The 18,351-nt window shown below is 36.2% G+C and overlaps 1 pseudogene; it reads right to left on the bottom strand.

The window, feature by feature from the left end:
- Positions 1-836: 836 nt before the first annotated feature.
- On the bottom strand, positions 837-1,733 carry LOC138076955 (etoposide-induced protein 2.4 homolog; annotated as a pseudogene).
- Positions 1,734-18,351: the final 16,618 nt, after the last annotated feature.

The raw sequence follows: 18,351 nt of genomic DNA, 5'->3' as shown, positions 1-18,351 counted from the left end.
AGACTAACACTTTCACTCTTCACGTTTACAGTTGGAGGATCTTTAAATGTACAACTAGGGGTGGGGGAAAAGTTTTTTCTCTTTCAAGGCAAAGAAGGAAAATCATTCCTCAAAACCCAGCAAATCTGACTGTGAGATCTTCAATTCTGTGCAATCTCCTCAGTCTCATTTTTTTCTTCTTTTTCTTTTTTTACAGTGGAGCAAGAAATCAAAATATAACCCAAGTTATGGAAAACAAGACAGTGATGGCTATAAAGGGAGTGATATGAAGCAGCAGAGTTTCTTTTACCGCCCACATCCAATATATGTGCTTCACAGAAGACAAAAATAACAGGTCCACAGAATACAATGGCTAGAATTACAAAAATCCATTCGTCCAAGTGTGGTTGAAGACAGGAAAGACAAGTGAGAGGTTAAATAGCACAGAGAGGAAAAGTCCTGAAATTAGTCCAGATGTGGGGCTGGCCAATGCTAGAAAAGAGCTGCAGAAAAACTTGTGGTACTTTCACTTTTCACTGGTGTTTAAAATCCATGCAGGGAGATTCTGCCTTACCTGCACCAGAGAAAAAAAATCCCCATTCCTCAGAGGGACGGGAATGTGCACAGGGCCCTTGGCACAGTGGGTCCTGCCTTCCCTGGTTGGGGAGGTGAACAAGGTAAAGAACTGCCAGGGAGTCCTTCCTGTCCCACCCATCTCCACTGGATGGCAGATGACTCCAGGGACGAGCAGCAACTTGAGTTTGCAGGAGATGGGTGAGGCGAGGGGAACTTCTCTGCAGAAGTGGAGCTACTGAGGGCAGACTGAAGGTAGACCATCTTATGGAGGACTCTGTTGCTTAAGACAACCCCCAAGGAGAAGTGGTGTAATTGGAAAAGATATGCTTTTGCAGAGATCTTTGCTTCATTGGTGCTGAAAATGAATAAAGGAAAGAGGACAGATAAGAGACATCCATTGACTGTGTAGGGGGACTTCATCGCTGTGAGAAAACCAAGGGCAAACTGAATCCAAAGTAGTAAAGCCAATTTCTTTTATGTTTGACAACCTCTGATGTATTTCAGTTCCTTTGTTGAACCAATGATATTTGAAGCAGTGTAGTGAGTAGAGAAGAGATATATACAGGAGGCCAACCAACTGACCAGCAAGATAGATGGGAAAAAGACTCACAAACATCCTCTAGAGGAGGAAGAGAGCCTGTAGCACAAGGTTGAAGAGCATATCAGCTATTATTCAGCTGATGCTAGGGAGTGAGTGAGGCTTCCTCTCTGATACCTCAAATGCCAGCTCAGCTACATCCTGAAACAAAATAGGGTTCACAGCTTTGCTAAACGCAAACAGGAGAAGCATCCAAAGAACACTGAAATTTGATGTGAGGAAGCATTCCAACTGCAAACAAACGTTCCCATGTCATGATGGGTCACCAGTAATTTGGGCCATTACTGACTGAAGCACAGGAACAAACATTCGATAAAACAAGAGGAACCAAAACAATGCCACTATTCTAAGCACAGCACTGAAAAATTCTACTGAAAATATATGGTTCACACTCTTGCTTCCTTACTATACTCTGGACTCTCCTCTGAACCAGGATCCTGCTTGTTCTTTTTCCACTGTTCCTCTCTCTCTTGCTGAATTCAAGCATCTAGCTTTGAGATGGTATTAATAGAAATTCCCCAGATGGAGTCTTTGATTCCCCTGGGAAGGCCCTGAAGAAATTTTTGATACTGTCAGCCATCTATCTCTTCACCACCCAAACTATAAACTATACAAAGGAGATAGAAGTGTCTCCAAATCTTTCATCATGAAGGGCCTGGCAGCTTTGCTGCCATCGTTCCACTGGGCCAGACCCTTTTCCAGCCCTGCCCTTGGCCACCAAAGGTCCACTAGGCTACTCAGCACCATTCTGTACTGGTACTCTGCTTCCTGCTCAGGCCGCTGTCATCTCCACTCAGCATGCCCAGACCACATGGGGCCCCTACAATTTTTAAAAGAGAAAAAATTTAAGACAACTGTGGAGAAAAAAGAAATTAAAAATATTCAATCCCAAAGAACACAAAAGACAAAATCTGATGCGACTAACAAAAAAACAACTAGCAGTTAGATAAATTTTAATCAAGAGCCTCAATGACTCCATTAAAGTTATTTGTCTAAACACTCCAATAAAAGGTAAAGATTTTCAAAGTGGAAAAAAAAAAATCCACCTATATGCTATTTATAAGAAATCCACTTTAATTGTGAAGATATACATGAGTTAAACTGAAATGATGGAAAAATCCAATCTACTCTTTCAAAAAGCTAGAATATTTATATTAATATGGGAATAAACAGATTTTAATACAAAAAGTACTAGGTCCAGAAGATCGTTATTCAAGGATAAATAAATAAATTTCCAATGAATATATAACAACATTAAAAGTGAAAGCAACTAAGAAAAAATTCTCAAAATTGCAAAACTGAAAGAATGCAAAGAAAAATAGACAAATCCATTATGATATGTGCAGTTACTTATTAGTGGATAGAGGGAGCATGGAAAAGGACCCTCCCCTGTGGGCCTCTGTTCTTGGTAAGGATACAAAGAAGAATCCGAGGTCTTACCCATGGCAAAAACAAGATTATTGATGAAACAACTGGAAAAACAGCTCAAGGGAGAGATGGGCCAAGCCAAGAGAGGCACTGGACCCTGGTTTATTGAAGGAAGAACATAAAGAACACCTCAGCAGAGAGGTGGACCAAGCCAAGAGAGGCTCTGGCGCCCGAATGATGAGGTATGAAGGTTTTTCAAGACAGGGCTTTTAGATGTTCATTCAGGTGGGCATGGACTGAGAGTTTTGATTGGCAGTCTGTAATGAAAGAGATCCCAGTTTGATTCCTGGGTAGGGAGGATTCACTGGAGAAGGGATAGGCTACCCACTCCAGTAATCTTGTAAGTCCCTTGTGCCTCAGTTGGTAAAGAATCTGTCTGCAATGCGGGAGACCTGGGTTCAGTCTTTGTGTCAGGAACATCTCCAGGAGAAGAGAAAGGCTACCCACTCCTGTGAGTAGAGAATTCCATGGACTTAGTCCATGGGTTCACAAAGAGTAGGACATGACTGAGTGACTTTCACTTTTTCTTCAAGTTACATAACCACAGCTCTATTGTACATGTCTTTCCCATAATTCAATCTGTTATAATCATATGTATGCATGTATAGAATATTTATGAACCTTTAATTGGCTCCCTGCTGCCTAAGGCCACCTGAGGACACAGCTGTGCATCAAAGGTGCATATGCGGGAGTTGGAGAAGCCCCTGTAGTTATTTGCATCCACTGTGCATTTAGGGTGCAGGCGTCAGAGTTGGACCCATCTCTATGCTTATTTTGTAGCATATCTGCAAGCTCTTCTGTGCCACGTTGGGGCGTGTCTAGGGTGGGGTTTAGATATCAGCTTGAGTCTTTTTTAGCTAGGCCACACATCCTTGCTCATGCCTAACCTCCTGTTTAACATAACCTTTCAGTAATTAGTAGAATAACAGTAGAACTAGTACATAAAAAATCAGTGTGTTTATATGTATAGAAGCCCTGAACAACCCTAAAGACTTATCAGTTAACGTGTACAGAACACTCCACCCACAGCAGCCAAATACGCATTTTAAAATATGTTCACCTGGAACATTCACAAACAGAACATTTTTCTGAGTCGTAAAACAAAGCTTAGCAAATTGAAAAAATTAAAATATATGAAGCGTTTTTCCCCAGATTAAAACAGATTAAGCTAAATATTGATAATACCTGAATTTATGGAAAATCTCAAATATTAATACTTTAAGTTAAAACAACACACTTCTAAATACACCATGGTTCAAAAATAAAATCACAAGAGAAATTAGAATATATTTTGAGTTGGTTGTAAATGAAGACACAACATATCTTCATTTGGTAAAGTCATCATTACTGAAAAGTTATAACATTTCAGGCTTATGTTACAAAGACACGTAGGTCTCAATTCATTGATCTAAAGTCCCACATCAAGAAACTGGAAAAAGAGGAGCAAATTAAAGTCAAGGCAAGAATAAGGAAGGGAATAGTAAATATAAAAGCAGAAACTGAAAATTAAAAGCACAATACAAAATATTAATAAACCAAACCTGGTTCTTTGAAAAATAATTAATGAAATTGATAAACCTCTAACCACTTTAACCAAGAAAAATAAAGCACAGATCATAAATATTAAAAATAAAATTGAGTCTATCTCTACCATAGAAAGAGTAAACAGAATTAATGAATACTAAAAACAACTCTGTGTCTGTAAATTTGATAATTTTTATAAAATAGAAAATTCTCAAAAGACAGAGTATCATATTTCACATTAAAAATAGATACATAAGTACTATATATTAAAGAAATAAATTCATGTCAATAAATAAAAGTCCTGGATTTGATGGAAAATTCTGCCTAATTTTATAAAATATTTATAAAGGAAGCAATACTTATTCTACAAAAACTATGAACACAGATAAGAAGGGGACAATTTTCAACTGTCCTTAACAAGGTCAGAATTTCTCAGATAATCACACTAACGACATTACAGGAAAATAAAAATAGACTAATATTTGTCATAAGCACAGATATCTATATTTTAAATTATCAGAATTTCAAAGCAAACAATATCATGACCAAGTGTAGTTTATCTAGGGAAAGCAAAGTTCTTTTGTTTATTGTTCTTTTAAAATTTCACTAAATTTGGGAACATTTTGCCTGATATTCTTTAAATACAATATTTTATTTGACCTATTGTCTCTCTTCTCAGGAATTGAATAAGCATTACATGTGCATTCTTTACCAACTGAGCTATCAGGGAAATTTATCTTCTTCTAGGCCTTACTACTAGTTATACTTTACATATAGACAGTGTGTATGTATGTGTGTAATATATATTACTTACACAATTGACAAATATTCAGTCAGTCTTTTCTTACTGCCTCGTAAGGATCCCTGAACCTTGTCTCAAAGGTTTCAGTTGTTTCTGAATCTTTTTTTTTTTAGGTAGGATAATTTTTGTTAATCTATCTTCAAGTTCACTAATTCTTTACTATTCTACTATACAGTTTATCCAGAGAATATTTTCACCTCAGATATTGTATGCTAGCTCTAATACTTAAATTTGATTATATGTTATATAATTGCTTTACCTGCTGAGATATTCTTTTATTTATTATAATATTCTCAAGTGTATTACACTAAACCTTTGAGTATATTTGGTGAAAATCTTTCGGATCAACATCATCTTGTGGGAAAGCACCTTTGATCTGGAATTTGTAGTCATGATAAACTCTTCCTGGCACTCTCCTAAAAGCACATTCTTTGACTTCTATAGCTTTATGTTCAGTGATAATGAATGATGCATGAAGTGTATCTCAATAATATGTTGTGAACAGGTAGACATTATATATGTGTACTATTTTCAAAGTTTATACTAACTGGAGCTGGAGGCATTGTTTTACCTGCTCTCATACAGCTATCAGGCATGATGAGATCAAGAAAGTTCCCAAGATTCTGTGAACAGAATTTTAAAGTTAATCTAGCATGCCTAGAAATCTGTGGCTAATAAAGGGACACTGGCAGTTTTCACACAATCTATATTGGCATTTTCAGATAACCCTTCACTCTTCTGAGTAAAACTGATGCCTGTCTGGTTCCCTAAAATTAGTTTCAATGGAAATGACCTTCTTCCCATTTCTTATTCATAATGTCAGCTACTTTTATAACAGCTGCATTTGGAATATATTCATCTTGTCATGAAAAGCAAATCTACCATCGATTGCTGAATGTAAGACAGCAAGGAGGTTTGATGGTATTCATAGACCATATCACACTTCTTTTGAGATGTCTTTGCCATCAGAAAATAATGTGAATAGTTTGAAAATGTTCACTGACAAACCTCTAGCATGCTACTGAAATGTCATTTATCTCTGCACTCATATTGATTTTCATAAAGAGTTGAAATTTGAAATATACTTAATATTTGAATTTTGTACTTCTGTAAAAGCTATAAATATGCTACTCAAAAACTTTAAAAATATTAACTGGCATTTTGAAAAGGTATTATCATAAATTGTAAGTATGGTTTTGAAAACAATTCAGGAGAATTATATTTAAATATGCTTTTTCTAAGTGTACCATTTTTACAGTGAGAATAATGAATACAAGATGATGTGAAATAAAGTTTCAGTTTTTAACTTACTTAAAAGGTAGTTTTCAATTAATTCAAAATAATACACAAGGGGTAAGTTTATAGAATTGATGTCCTAGATGTATTTCCACAAATAAGATAATAAATATAAACAAGGTAATCTTTTTTTAAAAACCTTGCTTATTTTACTCATCAGGTTAATGACTAAAAGAAGATAATATATAAAAATTTAAACAAAAGTAAAATATTGATAAATTTGTGGTTGTAAATATGAAAGTCCTTTAAAATAACGTGGTTTTTCTGTGGATTATCTTTTCCTATGAACATTCTAAGGTGTGAAGAGCTTGCATTGAAGAGGAAAAAATAAAATTTTACATAATCTCCTGTTCATTCTGCCCTGTAACTCAGCTTGCTCCTTGCAAAGCCTGGATCACATAGATCATGTAGTTTCAGAAAGTGGGGACTTAGAATACTAAGAAATGGAGCTTATCTCATTCACCCTTGCCCTGTTCTTTGCAATTGCCCAGCCCCTGCAAACCTGCTTAATCATGCCTGTCCTTGTAAAGGTCAGGCAGCCCCCTCCCTGTCTTGACTGCTGTCCCTGCACACGTGAAACCCCTTAGTTTAAACCAGCCTATTAGCAGCAAGTATTGCCCACTATAGTCGGTCTATAAAAACTCTGTAACCCATTTGTTCAGGGTTCAGAGCTCGGAGTGTTAACTCCTTTGGACCCGCCAGCGTTATAAACCTGAGTTTTCCAACTCTTCAAGTGTGGTGCTTGGTTTCTCAATTACTGGTTTCTGCAACAGTATTTTATAGGATTTTTTTCTACACATAATATAGCATAAATTTATTTTAATAAAATATCTTTTATATATAGTTCAAAATATTAACAGATCTCCTGTTCTGGGTTCCAACCATCTATTGTGCATTTATTAAAACATAAAAAATTGCAAAGCAACATAAAATAATTAAGGTAGATTTAGAAGAAATATGAATTATTATTTTGTTTCACAGATCAAAACAAATCTCTTTACTTTTTGGAGTTTTTAGAAACATAAGTGTATTATGTCAAATGGGAAAATTTTAGAGGGATTTTAAAGAAAGGGGTAATATCATAAATATTTTAAAGTTTCTATACAATTTGACAAAATAGAACATATGTAACAACACATGGCTAGTAAATATACAAGAAAATCACTAAGAAAAATAAGTCCAAAACTTGACTGTGGAACAAATAAGGCTGTTTACTACTATAAAACTCTTAAAGTGTTACTTAGAGCTTAGCTAGATTGACTCTTAGCCATCTTTCTTCATTGTTACAAGTCTGAAGATTCAGATGACTTTTCTAATTCTTTTATGATATTATTGTTAATTTTATAAGCTTTTCAAGTTTTATTCTCAATTTCTTATATTTTCTAATTCCCAAAGCAGTATGATAAACATAATCTAAAAGGCACAAAATCATTAAACCTTAACCTTCCTGAACTCTGGGTGTCAAAGTGGTGTTTACTATCACTAGAAAACATTTCAGTGCTTTTGTAATCTCTTTTAAACCACATGGATATCACCAAATGGTCAATAATGAAATCAGATTGATTATATTCTTTGAAGCCAAAGATGGAGGAGCTCTGTACATTCAGCAAAAACAAGACCTGAAGCTGACTGTGGCTCAAATCATCAACTCTTTATTGGAAAATTCATGCTTGAAATAAAGCTGGTAGGGAAAACCACTAGGCTGTTCAGGTATGACTTAAATCAAATCCCTTATGATTATACAGAGGAGGTGACAAATAGATTCAAGGGGTTAGATCTGGTACAGGCCTGAAGAACTATGGACAGATGTTTGTAACATTATCCAGGAGGTGGTGATCAAGACCACTCCAAAGCAAAAGAAATGCAAGAAGGAGAAATGGTTGTCTGAAGAGGCTTTACAAATAGCTGAGAAACGAAGAGAAACAAAAGGCAAAGGAGAAAGGGAAAGATATACTCAATTAAAAGCAGAGTTCCAGAGAATAGCAAGGAGAGATAAGAAAGCCTTCTTAAGTTAACAATGTAAATAAATAGAGGAAAACAATAGAATAGTGTATTGCTGATCCTGTTTTTGATGCCAGTTGTTTTGCTGTATCTCACTGTCCACACTACTTGCTGAATCCAGGGTAGGCAAGGTGCAAGCTAAGAGGCCAGAAGAAGATGCCAGGAGCCTTAGGAACTGCAGACACATTTATTCTCTTCTGGCTGGCACAACAGCTGGAGCAGCAGACATAACATAACACAACATAACTACACACAACCTATCTCCTGGATGACACAGTGGCCATAACAATATTTCCTCCTGGCTGATGAAATAGCTGTAGCAGCATTCACAGTATATTCTCTCCTCTCATGACAGACACAGCCACGACACAGCAGTAGTTCCCCTCACTTTATGGATGAAGCTCCTACATATGTACAGCACAAAGTAGCTCGTGACCAAGCGAGTAACTCGTGACACACATGTGCAGTGCTATAAATGATATCAGCTGTTACATGATTATTGTTTATAAAACATGTGGCAACAGAGCCTGAACATGCCATCTTGGCTAATTTGCTCTCTCCCCACAAATAGGAAAGATGAGAGATATATTTGAGAAAATTGGAGATACCAAGGGAACATTGCATACAGAGATAGGTACAATAAATGAAAGAAATGGCAAGGACATAACACAAGAAGAAGAGATTAAGTAAAAGTGGCAAGAATATACAAAAGAAGTATAAAAAATTTATTAAAGACCTAGATAACCATGATGGTATGGTCATTCACCTGGAGCCAAGCATCCTGGAGCATAAAGTAAAATGGCCTTAGGAAGTATTGCTATGAATGAGTGGAGGTGATGGAATTCCAGCTAAGCTATTTAAAATCCTAAAAATGATGCCATTTATATGCTGCACTCAATATGCCAGCAAATTTCCAAGACTCAGCAGTGGCCACAGAACTGGAAAATGTCAATTTTCATACCAATCCCAAAGAAAGGCAATGCCAAATAGTGTTAAAACTACCATAGAGCTGTGCTCACTTCACATGCTAGCAAGGTAATACTGAAAATCTTTCAAGCTAGGCTTCAGCGTTACACGAACTGAGAACTTTCAGAAGAGAAAGCTGAATTTAGAAAAGGCAGAGGAACCAAAAAAAAAAAATTTCCAACATCTGCTGGATTACAGAAAAAGCAAGAAAATTCTAGAAAAATATATACTTCTGCTTCACTGACTATGCCAAACTTTGACTGTGGATAACAACAAACTGTCGAAATTTTTGAAAGAGGTGGGGAGGTCAGACCACCTTTCCTGCCTCTGGGGAAACTTGCACATGGGGCAAGAAACAGCAGTTAGAATTGGACATGGAACAATTGACTCATTCAAAATTGGGAAAGTAGTATGTCAAGGCTGTGTATTGTCACCCTGCTTATTTAACTTCTATGCAGAGTACATCATGGGAAATGCCAGACTGGATGACTCACAAGCTGGAATCAAGATTACTAGAAGAAATACCAAGTACCTCAGATATGCAGATAATACTACTTTAATGGCAGAAAGTGAAGAGGAACTAAAGAGTCTCTTCATGAGAGTGAAAGAAGAGAGGTAAAAAGTTGGCTCAAACTGAACATTCAAAAACTAAGATCATGGCATCTGGTCCTATCATTTCATGGCAAATAGATGGGGAAAAAGTGGAAACAGTAACAGATTTTATTTTCTTGGGCTTCAAAATCACTGAAAATAGTGACTGTGGCTACAAAATTAAAAGACACTTACTCCTTGGAAGAAGACCTATGGCAATCCCAGACAGCATAGTAAAAAGTACAGACATCACTTTGCTGACCAAGGTACATATAATTAAAGCTATAGTTTTTCCAGTAGTCATGTAGGGATGTGAGAATTAGACCATAAAGAAGGCTGAGCACCAAAGAATTGATGCTTTCAAATTGTGCTGCTGAAGAAAACTCTTGAGAGTCCCTTGGATAGAAGAGCAAACTAGTGAATCCTAAATGAAATCAACCCTGAATATTCATTGGGAGGACTACTTCTGAAGCTGAAGCTCCAATAATTTGACCACATGATGCAAAGAGCCAACTCATTGGAAAAGACTCTGATGCTGAGAAAGATTGAGGGCAGGAGGAAAAGGGGGTGACAGAAGACAAGATGGTTGGATGGTATCACCTACTCAACGGATATGAGTTTGAGTAAACTCTGGGAGATATTGAAGGACAGAGAATGGTTGCATGCTACAGTCAATGAGGTTGCAAAGAGTCAGACATGACTTAGCAACTAAAAAACAACACAATCCATTTTAACTTAGATCATAATAAGGAAGTGACTCTTTATGAATATCTTTTTTATTAACCCATTTGACTCTGTATTAGCCATCACCACCATAATATGAGATACCATACACTCCTCATTTATTTAATGAAATAGCAATCTAAATGGTCTCCATCTATCTACACAAATATTTTCACAATTTTGGGGTCATCACTTCTTTGACAGAAAGTTATTTGTGAACAGCTCAATATATGTGTTTTGATTCATTATTTTTAAAAGTATCAGTCAGTCAGTTCAGTTGCTCAGTTGAGTCCGACTCTTTGTGACCCCATGGACAGCAGCACACCAGGCTTCCCTGTCCATCACAAATTCCTGGAGCTTACTCAAACTCATGTCTATTGGGTCAGTGATGTCATCCAACCACTTCATCTTCTATTGTCCCCTTCTCATGCCTTGAATCTTTCCCAGCATCAGAGACTTTTCCAACGAGTTAGTTCTTTGCATCAGGTGGCCAAAGTATTGGAGTTTCAGCTTCAGCATTAGTTCTTCCAATGAATATTCAGTTTAAAGGGATAAGATTGTCTAAATAGTTTTTTCTTTCCTTCTAACATACAGCTTCATACATTTCTTTCTAGGTTACTGCCACAAAGTGGACTCCACTGTTGCGGAATATATTTCAGAAATAGTCATGTTGTTTACTTAGTTGAAATTTGTTAACACAATCCTTTCTGAGAATAAATACTGAAGTCCTTAGCTATAAAGCCCTGCATTATTTGATCTGGCCCAAACTCTTCAGAATTCTCTTTTATCATTCTCTGTTGCTCAGTGCATTCTACTAGTGGCTTGGGTTCACTTTCTTGGTCTGCTCATGTTATCCAGCACAAGGCCTTCATTCATTTTACATGAAGAAATCACATTATTTTGCAGACTGTAGAATGGATTGAGACGAAGCTTTAGTGGAGACCAGGAGACTGTTTAGGGGATGTTATCATAATGGTAGAGAGAAATGCTTCTGCCTTTGGCTGTAGCAGTTGAGGTTAATGTAGAGATGGTAGATTTGGGAAATGTTTAGAAAATGCAGATGTCATAACTAGGTAGTTAGTTGAATATGGGCAATGAAGTGACTGCTGGTTTAGAATGATTTTCTAGTTTGGGGCTTAGGACATTTTACTTAGGAAACCTAGAAGGATAAACAGATTTGGAGGGGAAAAGTCATGATTAATTTTAGACATCCTGGTTTTAAGACTTAGGGCTATAATCAGTTGTGTGTCAAAAGCAAGTCAAATGCTGGTTTAGATATTTGGGTTTTTTTAAGTAATTAGTAGATAAAAGACCTTGATGCTGGGAAAGATTGCAGGCAAAAGAAATTGGCAGCAGAAGATGAGATGTTTAGATAATATCACCAACTCAATGGACATGAATTTGAGCAAACTCTGGGCCATAGTGGAGGACAGAGGAGTCTGGTGTGCTACAGTCCATGGTGTCACAAAGAGTCAGACATGATTGAGTGAATATATATGTATATATACATATATATATATAATTTTAAATATTTATATACTTATATAAAGTATATAATGAAATACATTATTTAATTTCTAAATTTCTTTTTTGTCCCAGATACTTGATATGTTAACAGCATAATGAGCCATAGAAAAGTTGTCCTTTATAATATTCCTCATTGTTAAACATAAACTGAAAAAGAAACTTAACAACAACAGGTCAGATATCTTAGAGCAGATTTCCAACATCCTTAGCCTAACTCTCCCTAAAGGTAAAATGTGAAATATATAGATAAAAGAATGTACCTCCTTTATTTTGAGCAACCTTCTTTAACATTGTCTGTCTTTCCTGAAGCTTTCCAAGATGTGGGTGGCTAAAATTGCAGATTATGCTCTTTGTCAAAATCTAGAGTGCAGCTATGCAAGGCTTCTGATTAACAATAGTCATATAACTTAGTGGCAAATAGAAAGCAAGGAGAGGCAGGCTTACTCTTGTACAAATTCAGGAGGCTAATCAGTAAGAAATGACTGACCAATATGATTCAGTGTAGAATTAAATCTCAGCAACATCTGTGGACAGCGTCATCTTTAGAAATAATTATGGATGATTGGGAGCACAAAAATTTATGTTGTAAGATTTACCCATGCTAATTATAGTCTATAGCTTTTTTTTTTTTTTTTTTTTTTTAACAGCAGATATTCTCAATTGCTCACCAAGGGTACTCAAGTCATGCAATTTCCTACCAAAAGTAGATACTAGTAGTTCATCTAACTCAGAGAAGACAATGGCACCCCTCTCCAGTACTCTTGCCTGGAAAATCCCAGGGATGGAGGAGCCTGGTGGGCTACAGTCCATGGGGTCGCTAAGAGTCGGACATGACTGAGTGACTTCACTTTCACTTTTCACTTTCACGCATTGGAGAAGGAAATGGCAACCCACTCCAATGTTCTTGCCTGGAGAATCCCAGTGACGGCGGAGCCTGGTGGGCTGCCGTCTATGGGGTCGCACAGAGTTGGACACGACTGAAGTGACTTGGTTTAGCTTAGCTTAGCTTAGTTCATCTAAATAGGCTTATGATTTAAGGTGTTTTAGAGTTGTATCATTTAAGTTGATAACATTTGCTTGTCAAAAATGTTAATATTATTATTGTCATCTATTTGGAGTTCCTTAGATAGTTAAGCCAGTTACCAAATGAAGTCATTTTTGTATGTAATGAAAAAATTATGTCATAAGCTTGGAGAAAATGAATTTATTCTTAATGACAGGCTGGCATGATTCCAGTTCATCCCAAATAAATTTTGAGTAATAAAAGTAAATATTATGCAAAATCTATTTGGGATGAACTGGGATCTTCCCAACCCAGGGATTGAACAAGGTTTCCTGAATTGCAAGCAGGTTCATTACCATCTGAGCCACCAGGGGAGCCCCATAAAAGTAAAAATTAAACAAAGAGGGATTTATGAAACATACAGTCTTTAATACCACTTAACATTATTATCTGACTTGCCAAGACACTATACTTGTATACATTATACTCAGGTGATGCTAAAATGCATGTGTTCTTAAACCACCATTAACCAGGGTCATAAAAATAATTCATAGACTTTAGACATACCAGTTTTATTTCATGAAGTTATAATGTGTAAAACTCAATAAAATTTTCAAAAATATTGCATTTTTTCTAACATACAACTTGGTGAAAGAGAAAGTAACAGAATTTAATATGGGATACTCCTGCTAAAAGGCTATTAACTCTTCATGGCTTCATAAGCTTCAGCACGTTAAATTATATTTATTGAACAGCCATATGTTTCAAGCATCTGGAAGAGATTCATGGCAAGGAATCAATCAAAATCTCATGTAATTTTATTACTGTTTTCAACAAACAGCTCATTTGGACAAGACAATGCATTCATTCATTCATTCATTCTACAAATAGCTATTGAGTTTCTCATTTGTTCCAGTGACTAGGCTGGGTGAAGGTGTGGGGATACAGGAGTTAAAAAATGTATATTCTTTTAGCTCTAATATATCTCTAAAGCTCATGACTTGCTGAGAGTTTTTTATGTGGTTGGTAGTGTGTTAAATGTTTTACATAAATTACTTCACAATTCTCTTAGTAAATTTTTGAACAGATACTATAAGTGAGTGACAGTCACTCAGTCATGTCCACCTCTTTGTGACCCCATGGACTGCCAGGCTCTTTTGTCCATGGAATACTCCAGACAAGAATACTGCAGTGGGTTTCCATTTCCTTCTCCAGGACAGATACTGTGTTCTATGCATAATTTTCTTGCTTGGCCTATGGAGGTTCAGAGAATTTAAATACAATTTGCCCAAATTCATGTAACTAGCAAGTGTCAGGGCTGTGGTTTACACCTGAGTAGTTAGACTTCACAGTGTTCTCATTTTGTCAGCTGCTATATATGATTTGAGGGCAAATGAAATAGAGCTTGCAACTTTGAAATATTCTCCTAAAATACTTCTGTGGGGAAATAACATAACAATATATTCTAGAATTTGAGAAAGAAGATTTAAGGTTGTACCTCTGTATCTGGCAGTTTTAAGCACTGCAACTTTAAAGGTATTGTTAATCTTTGGGAGTTTTAATCCCACTTCCTATTAAAATTTTATAGCATCAATAAAGTAATACATTGTGACATTGGGTTCCAAATATATGCCAAATTAATTCTAATTTGATGTTCTCAAGAGGAACTGGGTTCTAATTAGTGTCTCCTTGAGAAACTTCCCTGGTGGCTCAGAGGTTAAAGCTTCTGCCTCCAATGTGGGAGACCCGGGCTTGATCTCTGGGTTGGAAGATCCCCTGGAGAATCCCATGGACTGAGGAGCCTGGAAGGCTACAGTCCACTGGGTCGCAAAGAGTCGGACATGACTGAGTGACTTCACTTTCACTTTGAGAAAAACTATATTAAAAAGGGGTCTGCAAAGGAATGGACACTTGGGTGAAAAAAGAAAAAAAAAAAAAAACACTAAAAGAGGAAATTAAAAGCTACCTAAAACAAACTTCTTATTTTGTTAAGGATGGACCTGAAAGTGATGGATAAATAGTTCAGGCCATTCTGTTTCAGATGTCTGAAAAACTCAAATTTTAATTGAATTACTCTTCAGACCAACTTGGGTCTGATATTTGGATTTTTCTCCTGGGATATATTTCTGTTTTTTTTTTTTTTTTTTCCTAATTTGGAGCAGATTTCTAATTGAGATTATGCAATATCAGTCTTCTGTGAAGTTCAGAGATCAGTAACATAGCTCAAAGCAGTTTTCACCCTGCAGGGCCAAATTAAAGATAAAAAGGGATGAAGGGAAAAATACTCATTGAAATATAAATATTTCATCTTTATTAACTCTTAAAGCAGGTAAGATGGAGTTTTTGAAAAGGTGAATTGTGTTATGTAAAATCTTGATTTTTTTTTGATGTGATTGTTTTCCCTACCATTGGTGACTTCTGAAGTTAAAAGAAAAAGGTCTACACTGGAAAATTTGTCATTTATGTTCTGAATCTTAACTGAGATGAATCAGTTTGGGACAACTTTTTAATTAGTTTAATGCAGTTAGGATTATCTCATATGGGAAAGCTTCTTCAAGAAAATATCTTTAAACAATTAACTTTGCAGAAACATACTGGAAATGTTTACAGGAAACAATAAAGCACTAATATACATTCCCAGTGCTCTATTTCTTTATCTTCTTCCAATTGCTTATTCTCTTTTTTTATTACTAAAATTCTATTGAAGACATGACAATAACTGCAACAAAAACACAAATGCTCTCAACGCTAAACTATAAAGCTGATAATCAACATAATTTGAAACATTGGAATGATGCTCTAATAAAGGCACCTGGTTCAAAAAGAGAAAATCAAAACAAATGTGTGTTTTATCTCAGAAGCTGCCCAGAAATGTGCTCTTGAAACTATCACCATACTGCAAGGATACTGTAAATCACATTTTCCATTTGCAGACTCAGAAACTAGGGTTCTGTAGCTCTAGAAAATGAAACAGTTGTTTATGTGTGAGCCAGGTGGAAGGTTGGTGCCCCCTCTTCCTTCTGCTGTCATCTGTTCATTAGATACTCCATTTTCTGAAAGCAATTTGGCAGGGAATGACCAAGGAGGTGTTGAGTTTAAAGTTTTCCTTTTGAGATGTAGCTCTTAGAAATATTAGATTTTACTATAGGAAAAGGGAATGAGACTCCATATCATTTAATGTATAGAAATGCGGTTTTCCAGGTAGTGTAAGTATGTTTAGAACACTCCTTTCAAACTTTTTGATCATTCCATTTCTAAAAAGTGACTATCCATGTTTCTTATTGGTGTATTTATCTATAAATTATATATATATGACTTAATTGTGATGTTATTTATGTTATAAAGCATGAACAATGTGTGAATACAAGAACTAAACAAAGTTTTAAAAATATCTATTATATTGACTAATGGTATAATTGGGTTTTGTTGTTGTTGTAATTGTTTGTTTATTTAGTTGCTAAGTCCTGTCTGACTCTTTTGCAACCCAATGGACTGCAACCCACCCAGGCTCCTCTGTCCATGAGATTTACCAGGAAGAACGGATGACCATTTCCTCCTCCAAGGGATCTTCCTGACCCAGGGATTGAGCCCATGTCTCCTGCACTCCGGCAAATTCTTTACCACTGAGCCACCAGGGAAGCCCACTGGCATAATATTCTTCAATAATTTTAGTGAGAGAAATTTGATTACATTTATTTTGTAATTTGAAAATATTGATTGGATGCTTTGTGATGCAATAGCTCCTAAGTGTGGTTTTAAGTTAAATTAATTTCTCTATGTGACTTTACTATCTGTCATTACTGAAAATGATAGCCCATAACGGGCTATAGATCTAAATGAAAGTAAGACTTCAGTGGTACTACTGTCAGCTACCAATTGGTACTTCCCATCTTCCTCTACAAGAATTAATTCATGTGCTGTGGCAGTTACTGACCTTCAATACTGCCTGAAAGGAGTTCAGGGTGGAGAGCAGAAATGAAGCACTCTGCGCTCTGGGAGAAACTGGCAGGACAGGACTTCAGATAGATATTTTTAGGAGCTAATTTTATGAGCCCAGTTCTTGTACCTCATATCTCATCATATATAAAAGCACTAAAATCCTTTACGGTGGCAACTGTTTCTCATGACTAGCAGAAACCTTCTGGAAAAATAGGTGCTTGATTGCATGTATTCCTCCTTCAAGAAAATCACATATATGCTGACCTTCCCCCCGCCTCTTCTGAGCAGTTTCTCAGAGCTATCTAAGGTACTATCTCCTGGGCTGCAGTCCTCATTTTGCCCTAAATAAAGCTGGACTCTCAACTCTAACTTTGTGCTTTTTTTTTTTTTTTTAAATAAGTTGACACTACTTCATACATTTATTTTGTATTCTTTTCTACCTATATGCAAAATTTTATTTAAAAATTTGTTTGGAAAATTTCTGTGATGATGTGAAAGAAGCTTTTAGTGATATAAATAAATAAAGTAAAGAGAGACATGGGATAGATCTCTGTTTCTTCAGCTGCAAAGGCCATAATCAATCTGATTTCAGTATCAACCTGCTAGTGATGTCCATGCGTAGAGTAATCATTTGGATCGTTAGAAAAGGGTGCTTACTATGACTAGCATATTCTCCTGACAAAACGATTAGCCTTTTCCCCATTTCATTTTATACTCCAAGGTCTAACTTGACTATTATTCTGGGTATCTCTTGAATTCCTACATTTGCATTCCAGTCTCCTATAATGAAAAGGACATCTTTTTTTTGGTGTTGTAGGTCTTCATAGAATCAGTCAACTTCATCTTTTTCAGAATCAGTGGCTGGGACATAGACTTGGATTACTGTGATGTTGAATGATTTGTCTTGGGAATGAACTGAGATCATTTTTGAGATTGCACTCAAGTACCACGTTATGGACTCTTGTTGACTAACTATGAGGGCTGCTGCAATTCTTCAAAGGGAGTCTTGCCCTTTTGTAGTAGTAGATATAATGATCAACTGTTTGTAAAGCTTCCTTGGCCAATCATTTTCCTTTTTGCATTTCTTTTTCTTTGTGAACTAAAATGCACTAAAATTTATTTTTCTTGGTGAATTAAAATGGACAGAAATGGGCCAATTTAATTCAGATGACCATCTTTGGAAAATATCATAATACTGAGAAAGATTGAAGGCACAAGAAGAGGGAAACAGAGGATAAGATGGTTAGATAGCATGATCTACTCACTAGACATGAATTTTAGGAAACTCTGGGGGATAGTGGAGGACAGAGAAGGCTGGCATGCTGCAGTCCATGGGACCTCAAAGAGTCAGACACGACTTAGTTCCAAGAAACAAGAGCAATAATGAGGCTGGGGTAG

This window comes from Capricornis sumatraensis, chromosome 1 (genome assembly GCF_032405125.1).
Source record: "Capricornis sumatraensis isolate serow.1 chromosome 1, serow.2, whole genome shotgun sequence".
Taxonomy (NCBI): domain Eukaryota; kingdom Metazoa; phylum Chordata; class Mammalia; order Artiodactyla; family Bovidae; genus Capricornis; species Capricornis sumatraensis.
This window is presented reverse-complemented; position numbering and strand designations above follow the sequence as displayed.